At 38.0% G+C, this 16,940-nt stretch overlaps 1 protein-coding gene and 1 non-coding gene across 2 annotated transcripts in view; both read right to left on the bottom strand.

Annotated features, from left to right (window-relative positions):
- LOC100555258 (multiple epidermal growth factor-like domains protein 6) overlaps positions 1-16,940 on the bottom strand; it is a 264,856-nt gene that overhangs the window by 157,063 nt on the left and 90,853 nt on the right.
- On the bottom strand, positions 7,495-7,585 carry mir551 (microRNA mir-551). Its single transcript, NR_129982.1, has one exon. It is a non-coding gene; the product is annotated as a microRNA mir-551 (primary transcript).

Below are 16,940 nucleotides of genomic sequence, written 5' to 3'. Positions count from 1 at the left end.
AAATGTGTTTATGTTTCATATGCACTTTGTATACTTAAACCTGAAGATAATGTTACATAATATTTTCAATTATTTAGTGTATGAAACGAAGTTTGAATAGACTGAACCATGAAAAAGCTTAGGTGTTTTAGCCATCCATGTGAACAATTTTGGATACTGAAAAATTTCAGATTTTGGAATAGAGAGGACATTTTTTTGGAAGCAGGTAAGCAACTAGATACTGATCCCACATATACAGGGGCCACACTGTATTTTACTGCCATGCCCATGAAGGTACTTTGAGATCTGCAGTGGAGAGGGAACAGGGAAACTGAACTTAGTGTGGTGGGAGACACTTTGTCCCTCCCAATCAAAAAAGTCCCAACAATCAATTTGGCACAGTGAGCTCTGGCTTTGCTAAACTGCTTGGGACATTCAATTTGATGTTTTGTTACATAGATAAAGAATGCTTCAAAGGGACATGCTGAAGGATGCTTACAAACAATAAAGCCTTCAGGATCTACTGTGTTTTTCACTCAGATTTTTGAGATCAGCTAACTGAAGCTTGAGTTAGAACTGAAGACTTCAGAGCCAAGAATAACTTTCCAAATCGACAGACATGAACTGAGAGCATACAGTGTTTCCACACAAAAACCAATGAAGCGCCTTCCTTTCAGCCACTTAATACAGGATAAATTGTTGCTGGGGTGCTAGTGTCCAATGGTTTGAATGTTGAATTATGACGCTATAAACTTCTTAGACCCCTTGAGCAAGTCACTCCCTTTCAACCTCAGAAGGCAATGGCAAAACTGCCTTCCAACAAACTTAATTAAGAACATCCTGGGATAAGGCACCAATAAGGGGAAAAAAAGAAGATACATAGTGACAAATTGCTCTCTGTATGTTTGTATTTGTGTGTTTGGAGTACACCCCACACTCTATTTTGGAATATAAATATGTGTGGATTTTCCCCTCCACAACCTATTTCTAGTTTACTTATTTTCCGGTATAAGCAAAGTTGCTGGTTTTATAACAGACCGTCTGCCTCGTGGTATACTTTGCAAGCCATTATGCTTTTGAAGGTGACAGTTTCTCTAAGGAAATTACAGGTGAGGCAACGATTGGATGCACAGTGATGAGATCCAGAATGTATGATTGGTGGTTTTTAATCAACTCTTGCAAGTAATTTATATGGGTTAGGAGGAGGTGGCTGGTGAACATCCTTTGATTGCTTCTGGCAAGAGTTCAGTTATAATCCTTCTGCTCTAGTCTTGGATAGGGATGGAAAAGGAATTTGCATTAACCAGGTCTTTAAAAAAATCAGTTGCAATTCAATTCATGGTTTGTGAGGCTATTTAAGGAAAATATGCATGGTGGGGGATTGGAGCAAATTAAATTAAAGATACACACACACAAGTATGCAAGTAAATGCACAAAGCAAAAGTGGGTATGAACGTCAGGGTGGTGTAATTGAGTGTTGACCAAGGATTCTGGCAGGCCAAATACAAATCCCCATGTAGCCATGGAAACCTCGTGGGTGACTTTGGCCAAGTCATACTCTCTTGGCATAAGAAGAAAGCAATGGCAAATCCAGTTGCGGTCAATACATGGTCTGTGAGGTTATTTAAGGAAAATGTGCATGATGGGTGTTTGGAGAAAATTAAACTAAAGATTTACACACACACACACACAAGTATGCAAGCAAATGCATACAGCAAAAATGTGTATGAAAGTCAGGGTGGCGTAATAGTTTGATTGTTGACCAAGGATTCTGGCAGACCAAAAGACAACCCCCGCCCCCATGCAGCCATGGAAACCTAATGGGTGATTTTGGCCAAGTCATATTTTCTCGGCATAAGAAGAAAGCAATGGCAAATCTGGTCTGAATAATTGTTGATAACTAAACCTTAGGAGAACTTGAAGACATATACCAACAATGACAGACATGTTTAATATATGTACAAAAATAAAATTTGATTAATGCAAAAGAGAGCATAAACATGAGTGTGTGAGGAGAAGTATTTGGAACCATACCTAAATACGCTTGAATTTCCATTCAGGAAGGAGGAAAAAAAGTCTCAGAAATTGACAAGGAACATGGACAAGATTATTTTTATGCGGGATTCTACAAAATTTTAGAATTTGGTACTGGCTAAGAATTTAGCTGGCTGAAGAACCACCCCCTACCTAGTAATTAAATTTGTTATTTTCATCCTTATATGTGCTACCTATCAAACCTTTTTCATCCACTTCAGAAGTGGAATCATCAGCATTAACCAAGGCAATACTGGATAAATTTCCTAGTGTCATAATATAATTAATACAGGATAACAAATGAATCATTATCAGGCTGGACTGTTGTTGCCCCAAATTGCAAACATGATATATTCTTGAAATAGAAAGGGCTAATGTGATAAAGGGAACTGGCATCAAAACACCACAAAGGATATCAAAGGGTTATAATATCTATTATAATGTCTTGGAATTCTGATTAACTCTAAACACTGAATGCATTAACATAGTATATATTACAATTATAACTGGTTTCCAATCACAAGTCATTTCAATCCCACATGTTATTGATTCACATTGGACATTTATTAAATTGTCAACATTAAGGAAGAAAATTATTTTGGTATGGGATGAGACATACAGAGGAGTATATAATTTTCTAAAGGACAGATGGGTTTTGGATTGTTCAAGAGACACAGCAGGATCTGATGGGAAGCTATAGCTGGAACAGAATATTAACAAAGCAGATAACTATCTTCTAGCTCTGTCTTTCTTTATTTCCGAATTGTCACTATTAGCAGAGGAAGTCTGAAAAATATCTGTAATGGCTAGTGATTGATATTTTATTTACAAGTTTTAGTAATAATACAAAAATAATAGGCATCAAGACATGCCCAGATAAGTTCTTATTGTAACCAATTGTAAACATCATTGGCTTTTAATATATTTTATTTTTTTCTTTGCTTGTCTTTTTTTTTCTTTTGTCCCTTATCATTTTGCTATAGAGTCAACACTCTGGCTCCAAAGTCAGTATCTTATGAGTTGTTTGCCCATCAATATGTGAATACCCATATGTATGAGTAGATATACAGGTCACAACACTTGAGAAGGGTAGCAATGCATAAGAGTGTGCAGTGGAGGATGGCAGTTTCTATGTTTGGATGTGTGAATCCACTCTAAAGCACAGTCGCTCTCCACTCCATCTATTTGGTTTGAGGGCTGATTGCCAGGTATCTGTTTTGAGATCTTTGCTATCATTGTCATCTCATAATTCCTGATGCCTAATTATCAGTCAGGGTTTAACATTAAATTTTGGGACAAGATTTTGCAGTGTGTTGTTGCTGACTAGCTAGCGCCAGTGGTTCCTGGATGAAATGGATTCTTCATATCCATTTCAGCTCTGGCCATGAAACAGAGACAGCCTTGCTCACCTTGGTAGAGAACCCATACTGGGAACTGCTGTGAATGGGATTCCACTGGTCCTTCTGGTCCAACAAGGTTTTGTCTTGTTTAATATTATATACATGATACTGCTCCATTGGTTGCAAGTTTTTTGGAGCATAATTCAAAGCCCTATGATCCTGGAACTCTTCTTGTGATAGTTTTTCCTTAGGGTCTTCACAATAAGTTCAGCAACCATTGATACACTATTTGGCATTAGCATAAAGGAAACTGATGTGCTCAAATACCCTAAAGACACATGGTCTCATCTGAACTTGGAATCTAAAGAGGGGCAGCTCTGGTCAGTACATGGATGGGAGACCAACAATTAATACTTTGTGCTGTAGGCTATATTTCAGAAGAAGAAACTGGCAAAACCATCCCTGAGAATTTCTTGCCTAGAAAATCCCTATGAAATTCATGAGATTGCTATAAATTGGGAGATTATTTGAAGGCATTTATACATACCCAACTGTTGTGAGCTGTGCCATGTATAAAGGTATTACCCTTTAGAGGTCTTTTTGTGCCTTCTTGCTTTTGAACTCTCTCTAGTCAGGAGTTACAAAGGTTTTCATGTTTGTTTTGCCATTTTTCAACAGCTAATCAAATCAATATTTAAGAAGTTGGACTTTAACTGCAAATCTACCACATCTCATCTAGCGTGCCACCATAAATAAAATTCAGCACCTTTGGTAGCTCTTTTAAAGTTTGGACTAAAATCCAGAATGGATTTATCATCCCAATGACTTAGCTCTCACTGGGATTGTACCTATCAACTGTTCTACACAAGTGAGTTGCTTTGCACCAAAAGCTGCAAAGAGCATATTTTTCAACCTCTTGATCTACTTCTATATATAAAACATAGTGTTGCTATTAGTTATTTTCTTTCACTGCCCACAGGGTCCCTTCCATTACTTGTAACCTACTGATTAAATTCCAAGGCATATTCACACTCAAAAGAAAAAAACCCCTCCCACACATATAATTATAGAATGTAGAGAAATATAACTTTTACAAAAGTCATTAATGCAGCAAGTGAAAATTATTTCCCATTTGTCAAAGACTTTGGGGAGGTCAGGAGATAATTGGAATGACAGATGAATAGAAGAGATTCTCAGCAAATGAACTATACTGCAATGAATCAATGTCATTTATGGAGGGTTTTTTTGGGAAACTATACCTTATTCAAGTTCCAGACTGCCCTCTTTGCATTTCTCTTTTCAAAGGCTAAAATGTATACATAAATTACTATACTAAGTATTGGACCCCTGCTTCCCCCTCGGACTAATTGCACAATCATATGGGTCCTATTCCCTAGGAAGGGACAAAATGGGTATTCTATAAATATATACCAGGCAGCTGAGTATTTCATTTGGCTTTAGTTAACTAGCACCCAGCACAGCTCCATTGTTCCTGAGCTCCAGTGGTTCATAAGAATCCTTCCTCCATGTTAAAACTGTCACTGCTGTGGCCTCTGAAGGAGGAGGAAAGCAGCCAGGGAAACCTGCCCTTTGTTCCCACCTCACCATCTCTTTTACCTCGCATGTCCTACCTTACTTAGATCGTACGTCTAAAAGCAGGGTGTAGTCAAACTAACTAATCGCAAGCAACTTTGGGAACTTTTGTGCTGGATGCACAGCACAGGCTATAAATGCCAAGTAAATGTATAAATGCCATGATGGGGAGTTTGGATGGACCTGGTCAGAAATACTGTGCATGAGGAGAAAAGGCATGTGTAATTATATCTAAGAATTAATGGAATCTAAATATCCTCTCCTTTATATGCTTGAACATCAACAGCTCTGGTAAGATGCCTTGCTCACCACTTGATCTATAAGTCATCAGTGAGTTAGAACACACTTGTCTACTTAGGATTACAAAAGAAATACTTTTGACCTATTTAATCTATTCTAGGTCTTCTATGTTTCCTGTTCAGAAACATATTGGAGACTGTCTCATTCTTTCATCAAAACTATTTATAAAAACATAACTCTCTCAGGTCATCTTCCTGGAAACTAGAAGGCAAGGCATAACAACAACAACAACTACTACTACTACTACTACTACTACTACTACTACTTTATTTTTGTACCCGGCCTCTATCTCCCTGAAGGGACTCAGGGTGGCTAACATGGGGCCAAGCATGGGTAATTACAATAGAACAAAATAAAATACATTCATAATGCACATCATCAGCAAATAAAAATACATCAAGATTGACCATCTGTCGGGGGTGCTTTGAATGCGATTTCCTGCTTCTTGGCAGGGGGTTGGACTGGATGGCCCATGAGGTCTCTTCCAACTCTACTATTTTATTATTCTAAGATAAAAACACAGTTATACACAGTAACATAGTAAAATAATAAAATAGTGACAATAGCATAGTTAACCATAATTTAAAACTGGAACAGGAGTTAATGAGAATGAAAAGGCATGGCAAAATCAGCATTAAATCAGGGTCAAGAAATTGTGTTGTGCTTTTAGACTGAAACTACCATTAGACCAGGTCAGCATAAGCCAATGGTGAGGAATGCTGGGTTGTCTAATCCAGTTGCCATTCTTGTGTGCTTTTAAGTGCTTTTAAGTTGGCAGTGCCTAACCATTTGGCCCTCTATATGTTTGGGACTCCATTTCCCAGAAGCTGGAGGATCAAAGGTTGGAATTGATGATGACATTAAGGTATTATGAGGTTTTCTGGAGCTGAAAATACATAATTCTCCCAAGGTCACTCAGGAGTTTTCCACAGCCAAGTTTGGAAAACTCTAATATCCAGAGGTGTAGTTCAACACTACTATACCACATTAACCAAGGATTTTGGAAATTGTGGTCCACCAAAAGATTTTTTTTAGCAATTGTGTCAAATAGGTATAATTTTGCACCCAGCTTCAGTGAATGGATCTCTGCTTCTAGTAGTACAAAGATATTACTATTATTTTGTGAAATATTCATATTCCACTCTATACAATATTATAGTGTGTTATAAGTAACATCAATTAAAAGTTTCGGCTTTAAAGTAATCAAAATTATTTGAATAGACAATTATTTGAATAGACAAAAAGGACATGAAACAATTTTTAAAAATTACACAGATTAAAATTCATATATATATATATATATATATATATATATATATATATATACACACACACACACACACACACATACATACATTTTGGAATAAATCTAGTAATCTTCAAAGGGTTGTCGAAGGCTTTCATGGGTGGGATCACAGGGTTGTTGTATGTTTTCCGGGCTGTATGGCCATGTTCCAGGAGAGAATATTTCTGGAACATGGCCATACAGCCCGGAAAACATACAACAACCCTCCAGTCTTCAAAGGCTTTTCTAAAAAGTTGTATTTTTACTGAGTACTGGAATGAAGTCAATGTCTGAAATAATTGGGGCTCTATATGGTGCCACAATTTAAAAGGCCCCTTTCTCATAGAGTACAGGCAGTTCCTTAGTTACAAACATTCGACTTAGAAATGACTCATAGTTTTCTCACAAATCCTTGTTTCCACAAAAAGCACAGGAGCACCGACAGCAAAACAAACACCACAGGGATGTTAACCCTTCCCTATGCTACCCATTGTTCATAAGTAGTTCATAGAAGAAGGCCCCGCTAAAGCAGATTTCAGGCTTCATGCATATAGATCCCACAAGCATATATCCTTCCCTGAATCAGATAGATCTTCTTACTAATAACAAAGAGAACCTTCTTACTCATAACAAAAAAGGTTAAAATAAATATGGCACCTTGATCTTAAAATGACAAAACAAAAGTACTTGTCTGTACCAGTTAATTTTGAGTAGATTTGTAGATGTGACATATTAGCCATGGCACTTACATATGTACATTTTCAAATTAAGGTTTAACATTATTTTCCCAATCTTAAAGGTACTAGCCCAATTAATGTTTCTATGTAAAGCATATAGTAGTCTTCTGATGAAGAGTGTCCAGGGGTCAGGATGAGAAAGAAAAGCAATAGTGAACTTCACTGAAAGGCCAAGGAATAGCTTGTAGAAAAATTGAGACACAAGGAGCAGCAAGGGACGGTTGATGAATAAATCCTCGAAGCTCCTGAAACCAAGTATGGGTCGCCTTCCAGTCTGTTCACGAGGTCTCACCCAACCTTGATTTCTGGAGCCACTGAGATTGCCAAAAAGGAATTGAATTTCTCTGTGAAGAAATAATAACAGAGGAGGAAAAGAATATACAATCCAAAAGGAATTGATTTTATTTTAAAATGAACTTTCTGCCCAAAATGTGCCTCCAGAACCCGGTGTCCTAAATCTTAGACATGGGTGTAGCTGTAAGGGGAGAGATTAGGGCGCTACTTACTAAAATAAGAAATATTTTCTCTCTCTCTCTCTCTCTCCCTCCCCCCAACTTTTCTTCAGTCCCCAGATTTCTAACACTGCAGTAATTTGAAACCTGAATTGAACACTTAGAAATGTAATTTTGGCTTTAAAATGTTAGGCGGGGAAAGTTAGGTATGAAATACAAGCACAGCAAATAGAATAGTTTTAGATGTGAACCATTTTAATATCTCACTCTCTATAATGCTAGAAATTTGAGGACTCAAGGAAAGTTCATTTGGAGGGAGCAAATTCTTATGGGATAATACTCTCATTCTCCCCCTCTAGCTACATTCCTGAATTTCCAAAGGAAGAAATTGTTACTCAGATAAGATTAATTATTGCATTGATAACGAGAAGGGACATGAGGAAAGTCCACTGTGCCTGTGGGAGCAGTCATATGTTGTTGGCGAGCTCCAGACAATACTCCAACTTTCACAGCTCTGAAGTTGGTGAGAATAGAAATTTAGCAATCAGCAATTCTATTCAGATTTTTGCCACTCACAATCTTGCTTATTGGTAAACATTGAATTACAGACATGCTGATCCAGATTAAACATCAAAGTTCTAGCACTTTAGTTTTTACCTCTACAGGAGGAAGTATTTTGTTAAGTCTCAATAACCCATTCAAGATCAAGTAACCTCAAAATACTGTGTTGCATGATTGCTGGGGAAATCCATTCATCTCCCAGCTAGAATAGTGAAACAAGAAACATTGGAAGTGTGTGTGTGATGACAACAAATTAATATGGCGATTTCTTTGAAAACTCCCACAGGCTTTGTGGTTATTCAGTAACAACTATAAAGCAAAACTAAATTCTGATAAGAAATCCAGGGAAGTTCACTGGCTTTGTTATCAACTGGAGTTCAGTGGAAAAAAACGAATCTAAGATGCCATTGAATGTAAGGTCCACCCCATTTTCGAATCCCCATAAATGGGAAAAATATGCCTTAGATACAGTTAAATATGGCAATTCATAGCATATGTTGTGAAAGCAATTCCTGTTTTGCAAATTTGATTACAAACCACTCTTGATAGGCAAAAGTTCATATAAAGCGCCTTCATAAGAAGCTCTACTGTGGATGAGGATCAACCAAAACAAGAACAGCAAATGTTTGATCTGGTAGTTTAAGACACTGGTTTTTGCTTGTATTTCCAATGCACTTGTTTTCAGTTGTAGAACTATACAGAAACCCACCAAACTGGAGCCCAAACACTGTCGAATGCTGTGGCATAGAACCTTATTTTCCCATTGTTTTACTGACTCACAGTAAGTCCAGAACAGACAATATTTTAGATAGTGGACTGTTGCAATGAGATAATGACAGAAACTTCACCTCTAAAATCTATGTTGGCACCAACATTGTTAGTTATAAGCAGAGCTATAGAAACGGGGTCCAAAGGGGACTCCATAAAGCTAATTGTGCACAACACCAAAGCATGCCATTTGCAGAAAAATGTGTACTCTGAGTTACTTTTAATAAATAAATAAATAAATACAGGGATATCCATTTTGTTGGTTTCCACAGCACTTTGTCTTTGGATTTTATCTTTCATTTTGAAAAGTTTGTTTCCCTGCTGATTATTGGTGTGCTACAGTAGCCACTCCTGACAGGACCGGAACAGGATAAAAACCAAGCGAATAAAATAAGATAAATAAATTTCCTGCACAATTTGCTGCTGACATCATTTTGTGTTGTCTTTCCTGCAATTTACAGGGGCTGATAAACATTCCCTGCTCGTTCAGCAATATATTTTCTCCCTTCAAGGAAGTCTGTTTTCTATTACCATGTAAACTGCGGGATTGCCAGGCAGACTATCCTCATTAATCTTGTCCCAAGGTAGAAGAGTTAGCACTTCTGTACAATGTTTCGGAGCTTATATCTCATTCTCTCCCCCTGCTCACCCATGCCCCTAGTTCAATGGAAGAGACTTCATCTGCACAAGGTGTTTCAATCTGTAATGCCAGAAACCAAAGAAATTACTCTAAAGCACACGACTGAATTTCTAATAACTCCTGAAGTTAAAAAAAAAATCTTGATGATTAAAACTGTTGTGGCATGGAGAAATTATAAAAGGACAATGTTTCCAAAAACAATGAAGAGAAGGATCATGATTTCCAGAAACCATACTTTTAGGAACCCTACAAAACTACTGGGTGACTATGTGATCTGGTTTACAGATAATAGTTCTCTGTTTAAATGTGTGTCCTATTTGGGAGCTTGTCTAAGCTATGATAAGGTAAAGATAGAAGAAGAAAGGCCTTCAGGAACCTTGAAGTTGCCTATTGCAATTAGCACACAGATAGGACACTGAACTAAAATATCTTACTAAAATAACTAATAACAATAGCCACAGATTATTACTTCATTAGATCACTTATTACTCAAAATTGATTTCTTAAAAAGTCTTCAACTGAACCTATTCTTCCATCACTGCTGCTTCAGTTCACTATCAAGTTTGAGCAAACAATATTCTTGCTGCTTTTGGCATATATCAAATTAGTAATCCATAATTACTATGCATTTCTTATCCACAATGCCCAACAGAAATATTTTTGATAACATTACAAAATCTACATTTAATTTTGTAATTAAATATGCATTATAGTGCAATAAGTTTTCATCTTCTAATAAGACCGTTACATATGGAAAAAAACCCTTCCTTATCTTGACATTCCCAACATTGATCTGAAACATTCTGGGACATTTTGACAGTTTATTTGGGGAAAATGCCATTTATACATAATTTTATACAGTTTTTCTTTGAAACTGCTGCACAAAGTAAATTTTATATCTTTCCCATACAACCATATGGATGTCATGCCCAACATTTTGGCCCAGGATAATGATCTGTTTTTAGTTTCAAAAAGACATTTAAACACTTTTTAAATTACATGGTCACTGTCTTTACCCAACTCTAAATAAAATTCATTTTCTTTAATCACTATGGCTGCATTTTTCTTGTCTTGATTAAATCTGTTCTTAAATTGGCATATAAGCAAACCAATTAAGATCTTTGCCTTCCTTAAGAATCATCTCTCTTGATTTAAACTTCCAGCTATCTTGTTGAAAATACAAATTGTCATCAGAGAGAAACCATCTCCAATTTTAACCCATTCTTATCTTTTAAAAAAAAGACTTATTGAGGTGAGATATCAAACATTATCCTAGAGTTTGTGTATGCAATCACTTTACCCTGAAGAGGACCAGAAATCAAACTTGGGTGTTCTGGTGACATCCAGGAACTTCCAGTCCTTAACATGACGTAAACAGAGCTGAGTCCCTGTATCCTCACATCAAACCAAGTCCGGGAATGCTCTGAAGTTTCTTTGAAACTCTGAAGCAGTCTTGCACTTGGGGCTGAGCATGGACAACAGACTTGCTGTAAAGTAAACTGGTCTGCTGTCTATGTGGACTGGTGGTGCTATTCTCTTTGCCTTACAGGGAAAGGGAGATGGACTGGGTCCAGGTCCTATCAACACAATAGTTGGCCAGAGAGTTCCTGGCTGCCCAGGAGTCTTTGAGACATCAGCAAAGATGCCTGCATGGCCAAAATGATTGGTCACAAAGGTTTTCAGCAATGACCAGGAGCTTTCCAGTGCTATCTGAATGACTGATTTGATGCTATGATGACTAAGGTAACAGAACAGGTTAGGGTGTCAGTCTAACAGGACCATCTAGACCAGGCATGGGCAAACTTTGCCCTCTGGGTGTTTGGACTTCAGTACCAGCTTTTAGGAATTGTAGGAGTTGAAGTCCAAAACATCCAGAGGGCCGAAGTTTGCCCATGCCTGATGTAGACTCTACCATGACCCAGCTGCATAGCATGTGGGGCCAGTCCAAAACAACTCCATGTCATCTGTTCTGTACTGGCCCAAATTTTTGGGTAGGGGTAAATGAAGAAATATTAGATCGTAAGTTATTATGATAGGTTTGATTTTAGACATAATCCAAATGCCCTATTTATGTTTAGCCATGTTATCTACAAACTCTGTTATTCCTTTTCTTCCTATATTAACTTATGTCTATTTTCTCTTTAGGGGCCCCGGTGGAGAAGTGCATTAAAGCACTGAGCTAGAGACCGAAAGGTCCCAGGTTCAAACCCTGGGAGCGGCGTGAGCGGCCGCTGTTAGCTCCAGCTCCTGCCAACCTAGCAGTTTGAAAACATGCAAATGTGAGTAGATCAATAGGTACCGCTCCGGCGGGAAGGTAACGGCACTCCATGCAGTCATGCCGGCCACATGACCTTGGAGGTGTCTACAGACAATGCCGGCTCTTCGGCTTAGAAATGGAGATGAGCACCAACCCCCAGAGTCAGACATGCTTGGACTTAACGTCAGGGGAAACCTTTACCTTTACCTATTTCCTCTTTGCTATTATTTCTCCCCTTTTGTCTGCTCCCCATCTTGTTGTCTCCCTACTGTCAACATTAGGACTAAAATTATCTTGCGTTTAGGATTTTCTTGCATATTTATTAAACTCCATAAAGTACCATGTGCATTGTAAATTAATATTTTTGTTTTTTAAAAAAGTTGCTACTGAACTTCTCGGGTTTTTTTTTCCTGAAGGAAACTGCACTGCCTCTGCACTACAGCAGTTCACATGATCAAGACTTTGATGAGATCAATCCCACAGTACAACTAAATTAGCTTTTTAATCTTCTCATACTTATCTAGCGACACGGATTAAGGCTGTTTTAATTATGATTTCCATACCAAGAGACTGTGTAAATATTTGTGGCTTCAGATGTTCTTTCCTTGACACTCAATTTAGACTATGAAATATATGCTTTCTCTTGTCATGGAGACAGAAGAGGTAGGAGGAAGGGAAGAAGAACTGCATGGGTTATTTCATTTTGAAGAGCAACGATTGCAAAGCAATTACTTTGCATAAGACCATTTATAATGAATGCAATCCATACCATCAGCAATGTCATACATTTGATACTGTAGCCCATCTACTGGATAACTGATCCATCGAAATTAATGCATTCTCTCCACAGTATGCTTCAGCACATAAATTCCCCCATCATGCAATTGCATAAAAGTGGCTATTTGTTTTCATATTTTATATATACCTTGGTCTATCCTAAAGACTTTGGTGCAAGGCTGCAAAACAATAGTAATGCAAGGACGTATAGTTTTCATTGCAAAAGAATAAATACCTCACCGTCTTCCATTTTCACATGCTTTGCAGGACACAGTAATTGCTCATATAGCGCTTTCTTCTTCAAACATGAGAACAATTGTTGGTGAGAAAAGCTTTGTATTTGGGCACAAAATGAAAGCTTTAATTGATCTTTCTGCTGTGATTCCTTATCTGGAATAAATACCACCACTAGCAATTTCATATTTTCAATTGAATTTTTTTTCTGGAAAAAAAATAGGACAATCTATAAAAAGTAGCTACATGCTATAATGCTTCTTATAACAATGCACACTGCTGGAAAGCTTCATGGAGATGTAAAGCAAAGATTTATAAGTCATAATGAAGGCCTCCTCAAATAAGTTTGATCTCCAAAGGAAAAACCATATTTCAAATAGCAATTACTTTGCTAGTAAGAAGGTAGATAAAATCTCTCTGGCTGTGCCTATAAAGCACAATACTTGTTTACATCTCAGAATCTCATAGGCTATAGGATTTGATAGGGTGCCTATGTCTTGTATTATGACGTTGTTAAATATTAGTTGTAGATAAAGCCACAACCTAGTTTTTGTACTGAAATGTATCTAGTTAAGATAACATCCAAATATATTAAGACTGCAAATGTATGTGTGTAAATTCACCTGAGTTACCTTGGAGTAAATACACACTGGGTCGAAAGAGCATAATTTTTTCTGGAAAGTAAGTCCAACTGAGTACAGTAACTTCAGTTTGCTGACAAACTAGAGGAATAAAGAGACCAGAGAACAGAAGTATAATGAACTAAGGGAAATTTTATTAATTGTTACCTGTTTAAATGTTTCTTGATGGTGGTTGTTCAAAGTTCCAGCTCAAATACTGGAAGGCTAGTTGGAGGGTATAAGCTCCTAAGCCAATTTAGCCCCTAGTGAAGGCAAAAACCCAAAAACAAGCCCCAAGGACAGGAGATTCATCATAACCTTCTGGTTCGCTTGATACCCAGGAGATATTTATTTATTTATGATATTTCTATCCTGCCTTTTTCTACCCTGAAGGGGACTCAAGGCGGCTTCACATAGAGGCAGCTATTTAATGCCTAGACAACAATACAGCATTAAAAAATGTCATTGAAAAGACTAATAAAATTACAAGTAACAAATTAAAAACAATTAAAAACCTAACAATGATAACTGATCACATAATCCACAAGCATAAACCGGGCCATTTCTATAGTAATAACTTGTCATTCCATATCATTGTCATTCTCTTTCGTCCTCATCAGTCACACCTGTGAAGAAGGTGGGACAGAGAGCAGGGCCTCCCCAGATCATCTTAAACTCCAAGATGGTTCATAGAGGAAGACATGTTCAGACAGGTAAACTGGGCCAGAACCAGTTAGGGCTTTGTAGGCTAAAGCCTGCACTTTGAATTGTATTTGGCAGCAGACTGGTAGTCAGTGGAGCTGATGCCATAGGGGAGTTGTATGCTCCATGTATGCTGCTCTGGTGAGCTGCCTGGCTGCCAACCATTGGACCATTTGGAGCTTCCCAACAGTCTTCAAAAGCAACCCCACATAGAGCGCATTGCAGTAATCTATTCAGGATGCGGCCAGAGTGTGGACTACCATGGCCAAGTCTGACTTCCAAAGGTCCGGGCACAACTGGCGCACAAGTTTTAATTGTGCAAAAGCTCCCCTGGCCACTGCTGAAACCTGGGGTTCGAGGCTCAGTAATGATTCCAGGATCACTCCCAAACTGAGAATTTCAAAGCTTCCATCCAATATCAAATGTGCCAGTACATGGCTCATTGGACTGTAGCTCCCAAACACCTGCCACAAATAGGGGCCAGTGTCTGCTGTACCCCCTATTTCCCACGAAAGTCACACAGGACAAATGTAAGAGCATGCTGTTAATCATCAAGAAACAAAACCACGCCAATTTGAGTAGGTCAATGCCATCACCTCAATAACTCAGGTCCCTGTTAGGTAATGATAAGGTAGGAAATGGAAAATCCCAAACCGTTTAATTATTGATGTATGGCCAATTGGCTTAGATATTGTTGGTGACTGCCAGTTTCCTCTGGCTCCAACTGGAGTCTGGTAACTTGGCTGTCCTGCTTCCCCATCTGAGGAGTCTCTTTCGGGTAGGACATAATTAGGGTGAATCTGGATTAAGCATATAGCTCTTTTTGCACTTTTTACAATGAAAATCCCTCTGCCACCTATGATTGCCAATATGCCATGTTATGAGAACATTATAGATGCTTTTAGGCTGGATAGCTCCTGCATATCGCTCATACCTGTTCCAGGACTTCTGCTATCCAATCACAAATTGCCACTCATTCATAGAGTATAACCTGCCCAAGAACACACAAGTACGCCATAGGTCAGAACCAATTTATATTCAAGTTATGAAAAATTGAGCACCAAGGCAAAGTGGAACAAAGGCGGGCTCTTTATTACTGGAGGTATTTAAATATAGATTTGATTGACATCTATCAAGGAGGTTGTGGTTGCATCCTCCACTAGAGATGGCAAATTGGTCAGGGAATTGGATCAGACGGCTTATGGAGTATGATTATATGATAGTCTCCAATTAATTTGGAACCTTGAAAAAATGGAAAGAGTCTCTGTATCCAAACTTAGATCCACAGAATTTGTTCTCACACTGAGTACCTTGAAGCCATTGGACACTACTAGAAACAGTGTAAACTGAGCCCATGTTTGTTTCTTCCATTAACACCAAACCATGAAAAAATGGCAGGTGCTTATCTACCTGCATGTGTTTTGTTCGACAGCAGGGCTACATTACCACAAGAATATAAATCAATGATTCACACTGATGTTTACGGAGGATGATCTGGAGAAAAATAGCCTTGAAACACTTGCTGTTTGGATCAAAAATTTCTACAACTGAATAAGCAGGTTTTCTAATATAGAAAATTGAGATGGAGGGGGGGTGGAATAATTGCTCTCTGTGAACAGAGCATTTCCACAAGCTGCTTCTCTACAGATAATATTTAATCAGTCATAAATATGAGACACATAGCGAGAGACTTCATTTCCCTGCACTTTATTTTCCTGAGAGAGTCACAAGGGAATTTTGTTCATAAAAAGAAAGAACCATCTATCATAATCATTGGTTTTCCATATCAAAGAACATGAAAAGATTGCTTGCCCCCAACTCAAGCAAAGAACTGTCACAAAAATTCCAACATGGATTGAAAAGGGTTAAGTTGTCAGTATAAATCAGGAATTGCCTAGGCAAGGGCCATAAAACTAAAAGTAGCAAAAAGGCAAAGTGTCTGCTCTCCACCCATTCATTTTCTGTGATTTATGTTTCTGTAGTTATAAAGTACAAGAGGGTCCAAAGGGGCAGGGAGTGGGGATAATGCCTGAGAGTAATCTACGGTACTTTGGTCCACACACATCAGTCAAAAGCTTCAGCAGGAGTTCACAAAAGAAAATTAATCATCAGTATCTGATATCAGATACAATGACAAGAAAAAAAGTCAGGGACACTTCAGACACTCCAAACCTTGCATACTGGTAAAGCAGGCACTGCTTGTGATCAAGGTATATTCTAAGCAGTCCCATGGTGGGAGTAGGGTGCTCCTGGACCAGCTAACTAATCATCCTGGGCAATTGGGAATAATACACCCATTGATTGTGTGTTCAGTGTTGTTGTATTAATAATTTGTCTTTTGCATTTTCATTTTTTGTTTTTGGTTGTCTCTTTGGTCCTCCATTGTTTGTTTTTAATTCAATGCATTCAGAACCCAAGGCAACAATACAATGCATACAGGGCAGAGGGAGATATGGCAATGCCTGGGTCATTTGCCCTTACAGAGGAAGGAGAGAAATGTGTTTTGTCAGGGGTTTGTTTTGTATTATTTTTTATTATTTGTGGGAACAAATAGGATAATACAAATCTCGATAATGAAATTCCACTTATATTTTCTCTCAATGTAATATATCTTATTTACATTAATCTTACCAATCCAGATTCCATATTTATCAACCTCTT

Source organism: Anolis carolinensis, chromosome 3 (genome assembly GCF_035594765.1).
Source record: "Anolis carolinensis isolate JA03-04 chromosome 3, rAnoCar3.1.pri, whole genome shotgun sequence".
In the NCBI taxonomy this organism is placed as follows: domain Eukaryota; kingdom Metazoa; phylum Chordata; class Lepidosauria; order Squamata; family Dactyloidae; genus Anolis; species Anolis carolinensis.
The sequence above is the reverse complement of the archived record's forward strand: the minus strand, read 5'-3'. Positions and strand labels throughout refer to the sequence as shown.